Source organism: Cricetulus griseus, chromosome 2 (assembly GCF_003668045.3).
Source record: "Cricetulus griseus strain 17A/GY chromosome 2, alternate assembly CriGri-PICRH-1.0, whole genome shotgun sequence".
In the NCBI taxonomy this organism is placed as follows: Eukaryota; Metazoa; Chordata; class Mammalia; order Rodentia; family Cricetidae; genus Cricetulus; species Cricetulus griseus.
Genome location: NC_048595.1, coordinates 371,294,774 through 371,314,976, shown reverse-complemented (window position 1 = coordinate 371,314,976; position 20,203 = coordinate 371,294,774). Strand labels below are relative to the sequence as shown.

Here is a 20,203-nt window from a genome sequence, read left to right as displayed (position 1 = left end):
TCCCTACCTTGGGGTGTTTTGCATTCAGGGTCTGACAGCCCATGGGCTCTTTTTTTTTTTCTTTGGTTTTTCAAGACAGGGTTTCTCTGTGTAGCTTTGGAGGATGTCCTGGTACTTGCTCTGGAGACCAGGCTGGCCGCGAACTCACAGAGATCTGCCTGCCTTCTGAGTGCTGGGATTAAAGGCGTGCACCACCAATGCCCGGCTCCCATGGGCTCTTTCATCCTTTTTTACCTATGAACTGAATGCTGGGTATAGGCTGGGTATCAGGGACTGGGGCCAATGGGTTGACTGGAGCCCACCTTCTTCAGTCTCAAGTTGGTCTAGGGCAGGTAGACAGGAAGGGGAGAGAGGCCAGGAGAGCATTGATGGGTGTCAGCCCTCAGAGGGAGGTAGGAATGGAGGTCAGCTTCTATAGTCACTCCTCACCTTCCTCCTTGTTTGAGACAGGGTCCCTTATTCTCCTCACCATCTTGATCAAGAATGCTGGGATTGCAGATGCCACATAACATGGGGTCTGGGGGTCTGAAATGGGGTTTATCTTGCTTTATCTACCCACTTTTCAGAGACAGGGTCTCATGTAGCATAGTCTGGCCTGGACCTCACCATGTAGATGAGGATGAGCCTGAATTTGTAATCCTCCTGCCTTTACCTTCCATGTTGGAATCATAGGTTCACGCCACCACACCTAGTGTTATGCAATGCTAGGGACTGACCCAGGGCTCCAGACTCCATCCACACAAGGCAAGCATCTTCTAGATGAACTACCCCTCATTTTCCCCATCATCTTTTGAGAAAAGGTCTTACTATTCACATTAGGCTGTCCTCAAACACACTGAGAGAGAAAACCAGGTTGGCCTCAAATTCAAACACACTGTGTAACCCAGGATGGTCTCCTTCTCCTGCTTCTCAAGTGCTGGGAGTATAAGCATGTGCTACACCATGCCTGGCTCTTAAGTTATTTTTGTTTTTAAATTACATTTATTAAGGGCAGTGGTGGTGCACATTAAAGATGTCCTTAATCCTGGTACTTGAGAGGCAGAGGCAGGCAGACCTCAGTTAGCTCAGGCCAACCTGGTCTACAAAGTAAGTTCCAGGACAGCCAGGACTGTTAAACAGAGAAACCCTGTCTTGAAAAACCAAAAAATTTTTTGCTTATTTGTTTGAACACACACACACACACACACACACACACACACACACACACACACACACACACACACACACGGAGGACAGAGGACAACTTTCAGGAGTCATCATCTCCTTCCACCATGTGAGTCCCAGAAATCAAACTCCGGTTGCAGTTGTCAGGCTTGGTGGGACGTGCCTTTATCACTGAGCCACATCACTGGTCTTCAGCTTTCTGTTTGCTGAATCCTAAGGAAGGCAGGACTTACTATCAGCTCCAGTGACCTGAGAAGACCGCCTAGAAGATGCACAGGGCAGGCTGGCCCAAGGAAAGCAAGGGCCAGAGAATTTTGAGAGTGAAGGTAGGAGGGAGGAGAAGCCAGCCCCAAGGGATGAGGGAGCTGCTCCTAAGAGATGGGTGCCTGGCTGAGGATAGTGGCCCAAAAGGGAGGAACACTCTGGAGACTGCGGTGCCCTTGTTGATGCCAGTCAGTGGGGCGGTCCCATCCATAACCTACCTTCACCCTTCATTCTTAGAGCTGTGCCAGGTGCCGCACCCTGCCACCTGCTGTGGGTGGCTGGCTCCCTGCCTCTTTTCCAGGTTACCCTGGTCGTTTGGTTCATGGCTTTGGCTCTGCTGAACTGAAGTGACTCTTCTCTTGCCCCTGCTCATCTAGACAAGTGGCCTAGATATGTGGTGCTGTGGCCCCTCCCCCACAGGCCTGGAAGCTGCTTGCAAGAGACAGAAGACAGCCGTCATAGGTTCAGGTCCTTGCTCAGTCACTTGCTCACTGTATGATCCCAGGCCTGACACCTCAGCTGTCTCTGTTTCCTGTTTACAGAGGGGATGCTAACTGTACTTAGCACAGGACTGCCATGTGCATGAGGCAGCATGTGCTATTTTGTTTTCAGACTGTCTTACCCTCCAATTCATGATACTCCTGCTCCTGCCTCTGAGCTCTAGGATGACAGGCCTATGCTACCATGCTTGGTTTGTGAGGTGGCTTTGATCACACAGGGCCTGAACTATTTGTTTGGTTCTTGGTTTCCCTGTGTAGGCCTGGCTGTCCTAGAACTCACTCTGTAGACCAGGCTGGCCTCAAACTCACAGAGATCCACCTGCTTCTGCCTTCTGAGTGCTAGGATTAAGGGCGTATACCACCTAACCTCTTAACCCTCCTCCTTCTGTCTTCCCATGGATTACAATTACACAGAACTATGCCTATCTTTTGTTGTTGTCATCATTTGTTTTTTCACTATGTAGCCAAGGCTAGCCTCAAACTTGGATTGATCCTCTTGCCTTAGCCTCCTTTCAAGTACTAGGATTATAGATAGGCACTATCATTCCTGATTTATCCTAGAGGACCTTCCAATGCTGATGCTGTCCTGAACTACCCTGTGCCTCAGTGGGTCCTTCACAATCACTTCCCTGTGTCCTCACCACAGAGCTAGGGCTATGGGGACAGATTCTCTTCACAGATGAGGAAACAGGCTTTGGGGAAGGACTCACCTGCTATGCAGAGAACTTTGAACTTCCAAGGAGACATACTTACATGGGAAGCCATGTGAGGTGTTCATGTGACCTGGGTCACCCTAGAAATTGTGTGACTATACCTCACAAGGCACTTGGAAGGGTTTGTGGACTCCCAGGGACTCCAGCAGTCTCTTGTTTTGTGGCCAATTCTGGAACCTAAAGTTCTGATATGGATATGTGCCCAAGTCTGAGACTATTTGTTTTCTCTGTGTAACAGCTCTGGCTATCTTGGAACTCGTTTTTGTAGACCACGCTGGTCTCAAAGTGACTGAGATCCACCTGCCTCTGCCTGCCCAGTGCTGGGATTAAAGATGTAGTCTGAGACTTTTTAAGGCTCTTAATTGCTTAGATCCCTGGATTAATGATCTGCAAGATTTTAGGTCCTGTTGTGGGAGGCCTTGATGGAGAGAGATCTGGGCCAGGAAGAATAGGCTCATTCAGTCTCATCCTAGGGTGTTTCCCTACTCTGTGGGGCTCCTCTCATCCACTTCATTCCTGGTGGAGTTTACAGCAGTGGGGGGCTTCCCCAGGGTACTTGGCTTGAAGGGCACTTAAACACAGCTAGCTGGAGAGAGGGGGTCAGGGCACTCTAGACACAACAGTACTATTAGCCCCAGAGCAGAAAAAGGGGTATGGCTCAAAGCAGTTGCTCAGAATCTTGGTCATTTTAATGAGCATGCTAATCAAGACAACGAGGAACTGGAAAATAGGAAATTTTTAAGTGTTAATTGTTGTTATTTTTTAATGTAGACTAGGCATGGTAGTGCATATCTGCTAACATCTTGGCACTCTGGAAGCAGAGGCTGGAATATCAGGAATCCAGTGCCATCCTGGGTTACCTAGTAAACTTGAGGCCCTTCTGGGCTACAAGAAGCCCTGTCTTAAAACAAATGAAAGCAAAACAATTGTGTCTGCAAAGGTGGTTACCCAGGGACTGTTCACTTGGGACACAGCACAACCTATGCCTTCTCTTTCCTTCCTTTCTAGAGTCACCAGTCTCATGTCCAGCATGCAGGTTGCAGTCCCCCCCAAGTTAACTAGACTTGGAATTGAAGAGATCTGGCAAGGTAGGAAAGGGACCCAATTAATACGTGGGTGTTTGTTGCTACTGTTGTTCTTGTTGTTGTTGTTGTTTTGTTTAGTTGTCTGTGTCGTGACAGAGTCTCACTATGTGGCCCAGACTGGCCTCCTACTCTTGATCCTGCAGCCTCAACCTCAAGCCTCCAGGTGCTAGGATTACAGGTGTGTACCTCCACACCCAACTCTGTGTTGAATTTTAATCATACTACGATCTGAGCCATCCCAATTCACACAGAGCTTCAATACACAACACCTCCCTCCCTTCCCAGAAATTCACAAGTCCAAGGTTATCATTTATCAATCTGACATTTCTGACACTCCCAGAAGAGTTCAAAGGTGGGTTCAGAGGACAGTCAGCCATCTGAAGAGTCAAAGAGGGTCCAGGAAAGGGAGGTGGAACAGACCCTCAGGAGTGAGTCCTAGATGCATATAGGGATCTATACCTCCCAACAGTCCTCCATCTACCAGAGCCCAGCTCTGAATGAGGGCAGGGTCTGAAGATGGGTGTATGCAAGAGTGGCAATGGGAGGAATCAGACATACAACACTTAGTTTCATTTTAGAAGAGAAGGACAGAGAAGAAGCACATAGAAATACAGGCTTAGGGAAGATCACCAGTTCGTAGCTGTCTGGGGCAGCCTACCATACATTGATGTAAGGTCGGGTGCAGACATCCACCCTGAAAGAGCCATCATTTTCTCATGTGTAAGGCTCAAGGATGCACAGGAAGGAAGGATTCCTAACAAAAATAAGCAGATTCTTCCCTCTCTTCATCTGCTTACCCAACACCTAACAAGATGTGCCCCAGGGGTGAGTCTTGGCCATGTCATCTACTACTGCACAGTGGCAGGTACAAATGCCCCAACCTTCTTGTCTCAGGGAAGCAAATACACACAGAGCCAAAAATGAAAGGAATGCAGCAGGCCTCCACAGGTGACATGGGGTGACATTCAGGCAGCAATGAAGCCATAGTGGCACCCCAGGCTCCTAAGCAGCTGGGAGGTCAGTATACTTTACAAACAAGGACTCAGGATTTGCTAAATAATTTATGGTACCCTTGTTTAAAACAAACAAAAACAAATAAACAAACAAACTGCTGCGCATTTGGGGATCAGTAGTTAAGAGCAGCATGTACTGCTTTTTCAGAGGACTGGAGTTTAATTCCCAGCACCTACACTGGGTGGCTAATAATCGCTTGTAACTGTGGCAGAATCAGAAGATTGTCCTGTTAACTTGGCTCGCAGACTGGGGAGCTCTGGAGATCAACTTGTGTCTGCTTTCCAGTACTGGGTTTTCAGCCTGTGTAGCTGTGTCAGACTTTTTAAATATGTAAATATTTTTAAATATAACACACACACACATATATATTTAAAATTGAACCCAAGTCCTATGGAAGAGCTAACTCTGAGCCATTTCTCCAGTCCCATGCATCAGGCTTTTTAAAATGTCGGTCCTGGGGATTCAAACTTAGGTCTTCACGCTTGTAGAACAAGCACTCTTATCAACTGAGCCATCTCCCTATTAGTCCCTCTCTAGCCTTTTTTTTTTTTTGCAGATTTTTTTATTTAAATTAGAAACAAGATTGTTTTATATGTCAATCCCAGTTCCCTCTCTCTCCCCTCTTTCCCTACCACCACCCCCCAGCCTTTTATCTGATGTCTTCACCTAGTTCTATAGAACTAAATTCCTGAGCAATTTCCATACCTCAGGTTTAGACACTGCCTTCCAGATTCCATTTAATCAAGCACTGATTTTCTCTTTTTAACTTTACATGCCATGGAGCCCAGGATGGCCTTGGACTTGTGGTAATTCTCCTGCTCAAGTGCTAGGATCATAGGCATGTAGCACCCCACCTAGCTTAAGCATGTACTTTTATGCATGCATTCATTTATTCTTTTTCTCCCTTTTTTTTTTTTTTTTGGTTTTTGGTTTTTGGAGACAGAATATCTCTGTGGCTTTGGATGCTGTCCTGGAACTAGCTCTTATAGACCAGGCTGGTCTCGAACTCACAGAGATCCTGCCTCTGCCTCCCAAGTGCTGGGATTAAAGGTGTGCACCCCCACCGACCAGCACATTCATTTATTCTTGGAGAGATGTTTACTGAGGGTTGACAAGATGGCTCAGCCAGTGAAGAAATATTTACTGAGTGCCTACAGCAGCTCAGTTCTTCTGCTGAGCTCACAGCAGTGACTACTAATGCTTGCTCACACATCTATATGTGCTTCGCACACCACCATGGATGGCATCTAAGTAGCTCTAAGTAGCGGAGTCCAGTGTAGTCCAGTGTGGCTCGAGGACACAGTTCCCATACACTGCTTATCAGCTTGCTGATGAATGAAGGTGAAGAAAGATCAATAAATATCACCAGTTAGTGAATAATTAAACAAGTTCTAAGCTGGTCCTTAGTATTTGGTCCTGTACTATTGTTTTCAAAGGTCTCTCTCTCTCTCTTTAAGCTGGATGTGGTGGTACCCACCAGGAGAATAAGGAGAGTTTGAGGCCAGCCTGGGCTAATGAGACCCTGCTTCAAACAACAAAATGAAAGATATTTTTTTAAACATTATTTTTTTATTTACTTATTATGTATACAACATTCTGCTTCCATGTATATCTGCACACAAGAAGAGGGCACCAGATCTCATAACAGATGGTTGTGAGCCACCATGTGGTTGCTGGGAATTGAACTCAGGACCTCTGGAAGAGCAGTCAGTGCTCTTAACCTCCGAGCCATCTCTCCAGCCTGAAAGATATTTTTTTAAAGCTGGTGTATCAGTGTCTGCCAGCAATCCCACAACCTGGGAAGTGAAGGCAGGAGGATCAGGAGTTCAAGGTTATTCTTAGCTACACAGTGAATCTCAGGCTAGCTTTCGGTGCATGTTACAAACACATAAAAGTTCTTATTTTATTATTTTATTTACTCCTCAATGACAACAGAGAACTATATTTTAAAGAAAAGGGTTATTATCTTAAATTATTTGTATATCTATGTGCAGGTGCCTGAGAAGGTCAGAGGTGTTGGATCTTCCTGGAACTGTAGCTACAGATAGATAGTTGTGATCCACTGATGGGGTTGCTCTGCAAGGGTAGGATGCACTCATAACTGCAGAGCCTTCTCTCCAGTCCTCCTAACCATGAACTATGTCTTATTGGCGTGTTCCTTCCCAGATGAGGACTATTGAAAGTGCATGGTCACACAGTTGACACACTGCTCAGATGGAAATGTTAGTAAAAAATCGGCCAAGGAGGGACAGGTGAGATGACTCAGAGATACTTGCTGCTAAGCCTGACAGCCTGAGTTTGTTCCCTGAGACCCTCAAAGGGCTAGAAAGATGGTCCATTGGCAAAAAAACAACAACAATAACAACAAAAAAAACCATATTATTCTCATAGAGGATCCAGCACCCATGTCAGCTAGCTTACAACCACCTGCAATTCCAGCTCCAGCTCTTGTAGCCTCTATGGCACCTGCACTCACACACACACACACACACACACACACACACACACCACACACACACAGAGAGAGAGAGAGAGAGAGAGAGAGAGAGAGAGAGAGAGAAGAGAGAAATACACATACACACATAATTTTTAAAATTTATTTATTTATTATGTATACAGTATTCTGCCTACATGTATGTTTGAACACCAGAAGAGGGCACCAGATCTCATTATAGATGTAGGTGCTGGGAATTGAACTCAGGATCTTGTGGAAGAGCACCCAGTGCTCTTAACCATTGAGCCATCTCTCCAGCCCACACATAATTTTTTAAAACCCTCAAAAAACAGCCAAATAATCAAATAACAAAAGTAACAACAAAATGTCAACAGGGGAGGAATGCCCTCATTGACGGTTACCCATGAGTCACACACAGATGTGCATTGTCACAGACTGAATATGCTGTATAACAAGCACCCAAACCAGGAGCCAGAAGCAACACCAGGCTCTGGACTCAGCCACTATATCCTTTTCCTGGTCCCAGCACCCTCCCTCAAGTTTAGACACTGTCCTGACTCCTAAATCCAGCTACACACATCTAACAACTTTATAAGCATGAAACAGTTTTGTGGGGGGGGGGGTTGTTTTTTGATTTTTTTTTTTTTTTTTTGCTGAGACAGGATTTCTCTGAGTAGCCCTGGCTGTCCTGGAACTCACTATGTAGTCCTGGCTGGCCTTGAACTCACAGAGATCCACCTACCTTTGCCTCCCAAGTGCTGGAATCAAAGGCTTGTGCCACTATCTCCCCCAGCTAAGATAAAGATCTTATAGCAGTTAACTTTCTTTCCCCTGAGACAGATTCTCATGAAGTCATAGCTAGCCTGGAACTCTCAATGCCACACAGATTTCCTGAGAAAACAGAAGCAGAGCACTGTACCCAATTTGTTTTTGTCTTCTGTGAGGCAAGTAGCACACAAAGTGACCTGGTACTCACTAAATAGCCCAAGCTGGCTTTGAACTTCTGGGAATCCTGACTGATTCCCACTGATTGGTACCTAGCTCTGGTCTGACTTCTTTTGCTCAAAGATGTTTGTAAGAGTCACCCATATTTGCTGGGTGGTGACAGTGCATGCCTTTAATCCCAACACTCAGGAGACTAAGGCAGTCCAATCTGTCTGAGTTCGAGGCCAGCCTGGTGGGTCTACAAAATGAGTTCCAGGACAGCCAACGCTATTAGCTATTACACAGAGAAACCCTGTCTGGAAAAATTTTTAAAAGTCATCCATATTCCTTGTTTGTACTTGTAATTTTAAAAAATTATTTATTTTTACTTTGTATGTATTAGTGCTTTGCCTACATGTATGCCTGTGTGAGAGCGTCAGATCTTGGAGTTACAGACAGTTGGTAGCTTTCATGTGGGTGCTGGGAATTGAACCCAGGTTCTCTGGAAGAGTAGTCAGTGTTGAGCCATCTCTCCAACCCCTGTAATTGTAAATTATTCATTGTCAATCCAAGGAATGGATATATCACAATTTATAAAACTCTTTAACTATTGACACATTATCACAGGACAGTTTCCAATTTGAGGCCATTCTAAACATTACTGTTAAGAACAATGGAAGTATCGTCACTGAGTCCTTTAAAGTAGATTTTCAGGGTGGGCATGGTGTGGTGACACTCAGAAGGCAGAGGCAAGCAGATCTCTGTGAGTTTGAGGCTAACCTGGTCTACATAGTGAATTCAAGGCCAGCCAGGGCTACATAGTGAAACCTTGTCTCAAAACCAACCAACCAATTAAACAAACAAACAAAAACAAATAAAAAAGCAGATATCCCCTTGGTGGTTAGTCTTACATCTCCACCACAGCAGTGTACAAGCCTTTCTTGCCAACACTTGGCACTGTCAGATTTTCCCATTTTAGCTGTTCTGGATCTGAGCAGGACACTTTCTAAATCCTCCCAAGTTTCTCAGATAGACCTTAGGATTTCTGGTTTACAGAGGAGGACATCAGGGCCCTGAGAGGTGCAGTAATTCGTTAAAAGCCACTTACATCTTGGCTGAGGTGCCAGCCGGGCTGTCTGACATCACCCATCATTCCTTGTATCTGTCTAGCTCCCTTCCGGACTTGGCCTTGTATGGCTTCTCAGCACTGGGGAGAGATCGGCTCTGTGGCCCAGGTTTGGGTACCCTGGGCATGCATGGCTCACATCCTACCCAACTCTCCAGAGGGCTCACGGGATTGAAGGGTCCTTCAAAGTGCTTCAAGAAAGGAGAGATGCCCAGAGAGGGCAATGGTTGAGAAGGAGTAAGGATGGGGGAGTTACAAACCATCAGTTTGCTCTCAGGAGGGGTGCAGCTCTGTTGGAGGAAGGTGAGCACAGCGTGCTACACAGTTGCGGCCTGAAGAGCCTGAGGGTGTAAGGCAGGAAGGCCAGGCGAGGGCGGCGAAATACACAACCACCTCCAGAGCCCACCACCAGGCCCTGGGCGGGGCGCGGCCTTCACGAGGGGGCGGGGCCACAGGCAGCTGGCGACCAATAGACGCACTCGTCTCAGGCCCCGCCCCTCAGCTCTGCTGCATAGTCATGAGGCGCAGGCCGGCGCTGCGTCAGCGGAAGCGGCGCGCAGCGGCTGTTTCCGACCTGATAAAGCGGCGTTGTCTCCGCGCGCTGGCCGCAGCCTCTCAGCGCTACCTCAGTGCCCGAGTCGCTGACTGACGGACCCGCCCGGCCGGCCGCCGCCGAGGGCGCAGCCGCCGCCCGGACGCCCCGCCGCCGCCCCGGTGCGCCCGGGCCCCGCACCCCAGCCGCCAGCCAGCCCCACCAGCTCCGCCAGCCCCGCGGCCCCGGCCGGAGGAGACAGGTGAGCGGCCGCACCTGCCGCCCCGCCCCCTCCGCGCGGCCCGGGCCTCGAACCGGCCACCCGACCTACCCCTGTGTCTTCCCCCACCCCCACCCGGCCGCTGCGCTGCAGCCCGCACCTGCCCTTGCTCGTCCGCATCTTCGGCCCCGCGGCCGCGGTGAACGCCTCCTAGCGCACCGGCCCGGGGTCACCCCAGCGCTCACCTCCGGCCTCTGGCGCTGGGTGCTCACCCTCCTCTGCCCAACCCTTGCTAACTTCTGGGAGTTCACCGGCTTGGGTCCACCACCTTGAATCCTCCTGGGCCACCGCTGTCTATCCTTGTTCCCCAACATACATTGCTTGCAGCGCTGCTAGCTGGTGGCCTGACCCTTTGCGGCCACCTTTATTTCCCGAAGCCCACCTCGTCCCTGGAGAAGACGGGAGCACTACGCTCGCTCGGATTTGGAGAAGCCCCCGTCCCTCTCCCCGAGACCCATCTTCCTCAAGTCCCTTGAGCTTAACCCATTCCTCTCCAAGGTGTGCTGCGCTAGATGGGCGCCCGGAGAGCACACTCCTGCGGAGGGCTTTTCCAGGGGAGGTATGTGCAAGTTGGGGAGCACAACCTGCTGGTTAGTTATTCGTAATAATTTTAGAAGTTGGGGCCAGCCATGGGTGGGAAGAGGCGCTAGGTCTCCTGAGGAGTCTGGGTTTTTTGCATTCCCAGTGGGCTACTGATGGAGCGTGTCTTCAACTTCTGCCTCAGTCTCCCCTTCCGGTACCCTAGCTGACCACACACCGGGGTTGCTGCTCCTTGTTACTGGGGTGTTCAAAGATGAGCGCCTGGCAAACAGAATTCGCAAGATGCTCAATTGAAGCAATCGTTTCTAGTGGTCGTCTAGACCCAGAAACTCGGAAGGTGGGCCACAGTGCACCTGGGTCGCCCCCCTGCAGGGAGAAGTGAGTTCTAAGCACTCTCCCTGCCTGCCGCTGGCTCTGCTGCCTGACAGGTAGGGTGTGGTGGAAGTCTTTCCTTAGTTATTTTTTCTCGTAGTAAGAAAGCATTAGTTAAAAAGCTGGAGAGGTGCCTTACTGATTAAGGGTGACAAATTAAGGGTCACTGGAACTGGGAACCTCCGCCAACCTTGAAACAAGTGTCAACACCCACCCTCAATTTGCTGCTTCAATCTGAATCCTGCATGAGAAGAGCGAGTTGATTAAGGCTTTGCAGAGATTTTGCAGAAGCTGCTGAGAAGGGGGAGAGGCAGTGACTGTGGACTGAAGCTGTGTGGACTCCAGGTGGGAAGAGACCCCAGCATAAGGAGGAAACCAAGTGCTTTGGGGGAGATGTTGGGGAAGTAGGTCGTTTGAAAATCCTACATTCAGTAACATTTGTGCTGATCGCCTGTGACTGCTGCTGAAAAGAAGTGGCTCCTTTGAAAGGTTTGAAATGCGTGTTGAGTGTATATGAGATGATTTATCTGGGACCGGAGGGAGGCTGCCCAGGACCAGCACCCAGAGTTGTGGAGGATTCACTGGCTTCCCTTGCAAAGATACTGTGTGCTGCAGCTTTTCCCTTGCCGCATCGGCAAAGCAGATCAGAGATTGGACTGGGTGATCTCCAAGGTAGCTAGCTGGCTTTTAACACCCTCCAACTTTGCTTATTGGAGAGGAGGGAGTGGGGGAAGGGCTGAGGGAACTGTAAACCCCTCTTCCCCTTCTCTGTCCTGCAGACTGTCCTGCAGAGCTGCAGGGGAGGAGAGGGCTGTGATGCTGCAGTCCCTGGTCTCTTGTGCAGTAAAGGAGCATTGGAAGGTATTTGAGCTGGTGTTTAGGGGTGCTGCATTGATTTCACCTGTGCTATCTAGAAGGCAGACAGGAGGGTTGAACAAGGATGTATCGGGGGTTTAAGATGCCTTAGTCACCCTGCCCTATGTCCTCTCACTGTCCTGAGGACTCTGGTGCCCAGCTTTGGGTAGCCAGCAAGGGGTGTTTGTGACTGTTTAGTGGCCTGGCATTGAGTAACAGCGACTGGTGATCATTGTAGGTGGCAGACAACCCCAAATTGCTAGTGCCCTCCTGGGGAACACCCCTGGCAGAACCATGCCTGTAATTTTTGGAGCCAGAATGTGCTAGAAGCTGTGTTCTTGTTAAGGGTGGGTGAAGATGCTTCTCTATGCTCACCTTCTGTGGTTCCCCAGATTTTTTTTTTTAAATCATAATGTAATTATGTCAACAAGGGAACACTTAGTGATATGCCATTTGGAGACTCGACTGCAGGCCAGGCAACACAAATGTTCATTAGTGTCCAGTGAAGGTTCAGTAGTGGGGACAACCTCATGCACGAAGAGCCATCGTGGGGGTGGAAGACCCCATAATCCAGAGTCTGCAGAAGGCTCAGTTGAAGCACCTCCCCCACCAGCTTCCAGACAAGCTCCTCTTGTTTGCATTAACGTAACTGTTCCACCAAAGTCAATGAACAAGGATCTTTTTAAATGGGAACTTTCAAAGTGTGCCTTGGGTGCCTCCCTCCCCCCCCCCCAATCAAGTTCTGAGCCCTGTGATACTGCTTTCAGAGAACCTTGAGGCCTCTTCTGTGCTGGTGGGAAGGACAGCCCTGTTCCCAGCCTGAGGAACCTGGTGAGGCTCATTCCAGGTACCTTTTATGTAAAGGCTGGAGTGTGCTGGGGTTTGTTATTGTTTGTGTATATTTGTGTTTTGTTTTTGTTTCTAAAGCCTGGGTCTGGTCACTGAGACTAACTAGTCTTGGACTCCTTATACTCCAGCCTCTGCCTCCCAGGTACCTCCTCCCAACAGGTGCTAGAGTTACAGTACTACCATGCCTGGCTCTGTGAGGCATTTTAAGACTAAAACCGTGCAGCATTAGGAAGACTGATGCAGCAGAATTGAAAGTTCAAGTCTAATCTGGCACATGTGGTGAGACCCCTCTTTTTTAATTTTTAAAACTTTTTTTTTATTATTTTAAGTTATATGTGTGTGTTTGTGTGGGTATGTACATGAGCGTGTAGGTTCCTGCAGAGGCTAGAGATGTTAGCCTCCCCCCCCCCATCACCCTGGAGATGGGGTTTCAGATAGTTGTAAATTGTCTGATATGGATTCTAAGAATCAAATTTGGGTCCTCTGGAAGAGCAATACATGGTCTTAACCACTGAGTCATCTTTCTAGCCTGAGGCCCTATTTCAAAAAAATGATGAACTGGGCAGACTCAGCAGGCATAGCCCACTTATGTTTGTTTATCACTGTTCTTTGTTCCTTTACAAGGGGCCACTCTGTTCCCAGGTGGTCCCTTGAGATCAGTGGCCAGCCTTGTGCCTTTCTTGGAGGGTGTGAGTGTTAGTGCCTCGGAATGTCAGGCAGGCATTATGGGATGGCTGAGTGTATATGTCTCCAGTGATGGAGTTGCTGGCTATTGAGAGCTGTGGGGAAGGACACAAACCTGAGTCTGGAGAGAGGATAGTCCCAAGTTCCCTGTAGCTCAGCCACTGCTTGGGTATGGTTGTTGTTTGTTTTTATTTATAATTTTGTATGTGTATGAATGTTTTGCCTGAATGTATGTATGTGTACTACATGTGTGCCTGGTGTCCAGAGAGGTCAGAAGAGGATTTCCTGGGGCTCTGAGCCGCCATGTGGGTTCTGGGATTGAACCCAGGTCATCTGTAAAAACAACAAGTGCTCTAACCACTGAGTCAGCTCTCCAGACTATTTTGTTGTTGTTGCTTTTTTGAGGCAGCATCTCAGGTAGCTCTTGCTTGCCTTGAATTCACTATGTAGCCAAGGATAACCTTGAACTTCTGATCCTTCTCCCTCTACCCTACAGCTGTTGGGATTCCCAGCATGAGCTGCCATGCCTGGCTTGGGATTCTTTTAAAAAGGGGCCAACACTCTCATTCATTATCTTGTCCATCCTTATTTTGTGCTAGGTGTGGTCTCTAAATACAGGGGTCTGAGGGTGCCAGGCTGCCCACGTAGGACCCAGAACCCTCATGTTCCCTGGGATTTGCTCTACCTCTTAAAAATTTATTTATTTATTTATTTATTTATTTATTTATTTATGTTTTTTTTGTTCAAGACAAGAGTTTCTCTGTGAATCTGTGGCTGTCTTGGAACTCATTCTGTTGACCAGGATGGTCTTGAACTCAAGAGATCCACCTGCCTCTGCCTCCCTAGTCCTGGGATTAAAGGAGTACATCAACATCCCTTAGCTGCTTTACCTTTTTGATCCTTAAGATTGGCTTCCTTGCCTCTTCAGGCCTGGGAGACATTGTGCAGAGTAGGCCTCCCTGTCTTTAGCTGAACCCCCACATCTGTGGAAGGATTTGCCCAGCTGGGTGGTTGAGCAGGACAGGCTGCTAGCTAGGTTCCTTCTGTGCCAGGATCCTGCATGGCCAACGGATCCTACATGGCCAACAGATCCTACATGGTCAACTTGTGGCTTGAGTTTTTGTAGTTTGTGTCTCTTGAATTTGCAGCCACCTGACTTGGTTGGCCACCACATCCCCCTGTTTCAAACAAGGGAAATCTTGACTAAGAGAAGCCATACTTTGAACTAGAAGATGAAGAGGCATTGAGACATTGAGGTAGGCATGCATTTTGTTCTGTGTGGTGGTCACTGTACTCTGTGTACAAGTCTTACTGCATAATTTTAAGCAGTCACTTAGATGTCTTAAGCCAAAGTATAATAAATAGCTCTCTTTGCCAACAACTTAGTCATCATTTGAGGGACGTACCAATCAACAAAGTTTGATTTTTAGTTTGGAGTAAGGAGAGAGTATTTTTCCATCAATTTTTGGAGGATAGGAATTGAATTCTGGGCCTCTAATATGGTTCTCACATTCCACCACTGCACCACCCCTGCAGCTGTCCATCATCTGTTTGTGTGTGGTGTATATATGTGTGTTCACATTTGTATGTACAAGGCCAGAAACTGACACTGGGTACCTCCCTTTACTGATCTCTACCTTAATTTTGAATCAGGGGTCCCTTACTGAACCTGGGGGCTAGCCAGTGAGTTCCAGGTATCCTCTTGCCTCTGCCTCCCCACCCTAGTGCTGGAGTAAAAGGTATGCACCACCATGCAACCCTCTAAATGTGGGGGGTCAGAGGACAACTTTGGTGTTGGTTCTTTCCTACTTTCTGTAGTCTGCCAGGCTTACATGGCAAGTACCTTTATCTGCAGAGCCGTCTCATTGGCCCTCTGCCTATTTATTTATTTGTTTGTTTGTTTGTTTTTGAGGACAGGGTTTGGCATCTGTACAAGGCTGGGCAAGGAAGCCTACACTTATAATACCAGTGCTCAAGAAGCTGAGACAGGATTTCCCAAAATTTGAGGCCAGTCAGGACCACATAATGAATTCTAGGCTAGCCCGGGGTAAGACCAACCCTTTCTCAAAACATCATGGGGGAAAAATAAGTATAAAGGCAGGCATACTAGTACATACCTTTAATCCTAGTGCTCAGGATGCTGAGGCAGGAGAGTCAAAGCAGGGAGGGCATAGGAAAGACTAGCTGAATACCAGAAGAAACTCTTACCCTCAATTTTGAGTAGCTTGAGAAGATGTCATTTGCAGTATATTGCCGACATTTAAAAGTAAAATCCAGAGTCATATACTTTGGTGATATCATTCCTACCATCAGTGCCCCTTAAAAGAACAAGAACAAATTGTTTTTCATAGTGTGAAAGTCACACTCCCACTATGGTGATAATCGTTTCCCCCTGTGAAATTTTATTAGCATGTAACTTACCTTTATATTGGAAAGTCTTTTTTTTTAAACTAGTTTATTTAAATTTATTTTATGTGCATTGGTGTGAAGGTGTTAGATCTCCTGGAACTGGAGTTACAGACAGTTGTGAGCTGCCATGTGGGTGCTGGGAATTGAACCTGGGTCCTCTAGAAGAACAGCCAGTGTTCTTAATCACTAAGCCATCTCTCCAGCCCTGGAAAGTCTTTTTATTGGTTACTTTTGTTCTTTCCTGTGGCAGAAGTACATGGAAATTGAGATTCAGAACATTTCTGTAGTTTTTACAGACTGTTCTGTGTCAGTTCAGTTCATAAAAATGGTTTGGTCTTCTAATTATTGTCTATAGACCTGGTCACAGAGCCACCACTCATCCTCAAGTCTACTGAGAGGTTATAGAATGTCTTGGAAAGCCAAGGTCTCAAAGTGGAGTGGCCTAAGTGGTGGACCTGTAAAGTGCCTGTCTCAGGGAAAGGACTTACTGAACTGTCTCTGGGACCTCTGCTGCTATAACATTCTGTGACAACAGTCTTCTTCCTTTTTTTTTTTTTTTTTCTTTTCTTTCTTTCTTTTTTTTTTTTTTAAAGACAGGTACACTACATCAACCTGGCCTGGAACCTGTAACAATCCTTCTCCAAGTGCTGGGATTATAAGCATGAGCCATTACACTGTCTGACAGCCTTCTTTCTGTCTAGGTGTGGCCTGCCAGGAGCTTCTTAGATAATTTGTGGAGACTACCTGGGGACCCTGAAGACATTTTTGCTGGGGCCCCCACACTTTTACACGCTTCCTTTGTAGATGCATAGTACTGCATGTCTGAGGGACAAAGCCCTTGTTTCATCAAGCCTGTCACTAGAGATGGTCTGTCTTGCGTCTCAGTATTATGTTGCATGTTCTCTAAGTGTTCGGTGTTAAATGGCAGAAAGATGGGGAATTTCATAGGCTATTCATGGTTCACTAAAGGGTTTGCATTTTTATTTGGTTTGGTTAAAAGGTAAGCCTGTGACATTATGCCTTGAGTTAAAATTTAATTTGCCAGAAAAAGGCAGCAGTAGGAAGACCAAGGTGGTTGGGCCTGGGGCTCCTTGGGGACTCTTGCTTGGTAATCCAGTGTTCCCGTTTGCTTTTCCTTTTTCTGTGCCCTAGGTCTGAGAATTCCTGTTGGTCTCTGGGGTGAGAGCCATTGGGTGGGCTGGGGAGGATGATGAGAAGATCTTGACTGAGAGACTAGGGTGTTGGAAGAGTAGGCCTCTTCCTGAGAACCCAGGATGGGCTAGTGTGGAGCCCATCCCCAGATGCTGCTAAAGCATGTAAACGTGCTAGGTCATTTAGTAATCCAACAAAGTGCTCTAACCTTATGCTCAGAACAGAACACGCAGTGGCTGGAGAACAGGCATGTGGGATAGTTTTGTGACCTGAGGGCTCTGTATGCCCAGCAGTGGGCAGGACAGTTTGCCGCTCTAGGGATCCATAACATGGCCCAGCCTGGCTTTCCATCCATCTCTGACCTCACTGCTGGTGTGGATAAGAGCACATGAGAGCTGGGTGTGGAGGCTCACATCTGTAATCCCACCATTGGGAGTTTGAGGTCAGCCTGGGCTACAGAGCAAGAGAGAAACCCATGGAAACCAAAGAGTCAGTGGATAGTGCTTGATCAAGGACATGGCAGCATAGGGATGGGACCCTGTCCCCTTTGTTCCTGGGATAAGAAAAGACAACTGAAATTAAAGAATGAAGTTGGCAGAGATGGTGAGTGACCCCAGAATATGGAGCCTCATTGGCCTGTCTCCAGCATAGCAGCTGCTTTTCAGTTCTCTTGGTATTTTGGGCATCAGGATGGAGGGCAGGGTTTCCTGATTTGGAGAATCTACATGTGCTGAAGGAAAGCAGGTACAGGAGAGAATAGAGGTTCCCTTGCCTCTAGAAATAACTGCACTCTCCTGGGCTTCCCTCCAGCATGCAAATCTCCTCCCAGTCAGGCAAGCGACAGAAATACTGGAATGACCCTTACTGGTTTTTCATATCACTTATGTAAAACTGTTTGCATCAGAGCTTGGACTAGGGAAGCCCTCCCTCACTGAGGCCCTGTACATCTCTGTGAGCACTCTCCTCTGCTGGATGGAGTCAGGTCACAGAGTGGGCCAGCCTATTCTGCCACTGCTCAGCACTATTTGAAGGGAGTTCTGACTTGGGGGAGAGCTTGAACAAGGAGGTCAGGTTGTAGGTCAAGCTGTCCTGTTTCCACCATACAGTCTGTGTAGCCTGTAATTGGCAGGTGTCTGTGTGTGTGTGTGTGTGTGTGTGTGTGTGTGTGTGTGTGTGTGTGTGTGTGTGTGTGTTGGGGAGGACATGTTTGGATGGGGACCAACCGTTGTGTCCCTAAGGCAGAGTGCAGGGAATTGCAAAGCTATTGAAAGCATTTCCACTCTTGTTGAATGAGTCATATGTAGTTAAAGTGATCTTAATTTGAAGAGGGTGGGGAGGGGCCTGCACCTTTACTCTTTAGTGGGAGCTTGGCCGAGCCCAGCTTGTCCTGGGAGGGAGTACAGGGAGTGGCCAGCCCTGGCTTTGTGGCCTTGGCCCAGAAACCATTACTGCTTACAGCCTCAGCCTCTTCTTGATAACCATGAGCCCAAGGCATATTTGTTCCTGTGGAGTAGGCACTTGAAGAGTAGGAGTGACAGCCAGTAACACAAAGAGCACTGAGCCCTCTGATAGAAGTCAGAATGTGAAAATTAAATAGCTTGCCCAGAGCCCCATCACAGGTGGCCAAGCCTGGTGCATACCCAGGGTGTGTCAGGCTGCATGGCTCATGGTCTCAAGTAGATCACTAACTTAAAATGCTGTTTGTTTTCTGCCCAAGGAAATGTGGATGTGCCATTCTTCCCTGTGTTCAGCTCAAGGCCCTTCTGTGCTACCCATGCCAAGAGAGTGCCTGCTACTAGAGGAGGCTCATCTTGGGTACTGCTCAGCTGCTGGCCCTAGGCTTTTCTATTAGGAGTGTGGCAGGAAGGACCTCTGGGGAGCAGGGAGGGTACTCATTGTCTCACCTGGTTCCCTATAGCTGTGAGGATAAGCCACTACCCCCTGCTGTCATTCCCTAGTACTGTCACATGGCCAGTGGCCTTGGTGAGCCTACACTGGTGCCCAGTTCTGTCCCCTCATCATTCCCATCCTGCCAACTAGGCTGTGAGCTAGGCCAGGGATGGTACTGAGATCTATTCTACTCTGATGATGCTTCAGTGTGGCCAGAATTCTGGGCATGGTGAGCAGACAAGCACCAGAACATTGAATGACCTGGGCCACTTTTGGAAGATGTCCAGGCAGGTAGTACCTGGTCCAATCAGAAGGCTGTTTTTGAAATTTATTAGTGTTCTCAGACCTAGCAAGGTGAACAACACAGTGAGATAGTGTCATCTCAGCATGTTACCCAACACCTACAGCAATCTACATGTTTCTAGTCTGAACCGTTTGTTTTGTCTTGTCTTATCTCAACATATCTTGTTATGTAGCCAAGGTTGGCCTGGAACTCATCCTCTTTCTGCCTCACTCTCCTAAGCTCTGGGACTGCTGGGATTCAGGCATGTGCCACCATGCCCTGAAAGGTTTGGCGGTTTGGGTTCTGGAGATGGAACCTAGGACTTTACATGCTAGGCAAATACCCAACCACTGAGCCATATTCCCAGCACTGTGCTTCTAATTAAATTTTTGTTTTTGTTTTTGTTTTGACTGGGCCTCCTATAGCTGAGGCTGACAGTTAACTTACCACATAGCTGAGACTAGCCTATGATCCTCCTGCCTCCACTTCCCAAGTACTGAGGTTATAGGCATATGACCGCCATACCTGTCTTGTTTTTCCAGTTTGAGTGTCATTTTCTCCTAATACTCTATGTGTGTGAAAGATGCTAGAATGAGGTGATGCTTAAAACTACTCAAGTGCAGAATGAAGTCAGAACAGGTTTTTGAAGGAGTAGGTTGGCCTGTGGCAGTGTTACCAATAATTGAGAATTGTGGAGAAGAAATAAGCTCTGCCCGATGGTCTCTGGGTAGGAGCAGCTGTGGTGCAGATGGGTGGCATTGTCACCACTGTTATCAGCCCACACTGACAGTTTGTGCCATCTCTGTGGCCAGGGAAGCTGTGTCCTGATAAGTCTGATGGGAGTGATGTTGGTTTGTGGTGTCAGGCCCAGATAGGGTTTTTATGTGGGCCTGTGGGAGACTGGAAGACATCAGTATAGACCATGGCTTCTACCTATAGAATGGCACAGGAAAACAGTTAAAAACAATTGTAAGCAGAGAATGTGGGCTTCCCCATGCTCTGCCCAGATCCTGGCCCACCCAGGGATTTGTTGGTGCCCACACAGTTCTGCTTTACTTAGGAATTTTAGACTTGGCATCCTGCAGAGCTTTGCCTGGGAGCACGCAGGGAGT

The 20,203-nt window shown here is 47.8% G+C and overlaps 1 protein-coding gene across 5 annotated transcripts in view; it reads left to right on the top strand.

Moving 5' to 3' along the window:
* The first annotated feature begins 9,793 nt into the window (after positions 1 to 9,793).
* Slc45a4 (solute carrier family 45 member 4) overlaps positions 9,794 to 20,203 on the top strand; it is a 72,237-nt gene continuing 61,827 nt past the window's right edge. For 2 of the 5 annotated variants that reach the window (XM_035440667.1, XM_035440665.1), the window contains exon 1: positions 9,795 to 10,039. The gene's annotated coding sequence lies outside the window, so the exon portion shown is untranslated. Of the gene's footprint in view, positions 10,040 to 10,135; positions 10,617 to 20,203 lie in introns of those variants that run through there. The other 3 variants (XM_035440668.1, XM_027403794.2, XM_035440666.1) reach the window with 3 other exon arrangements.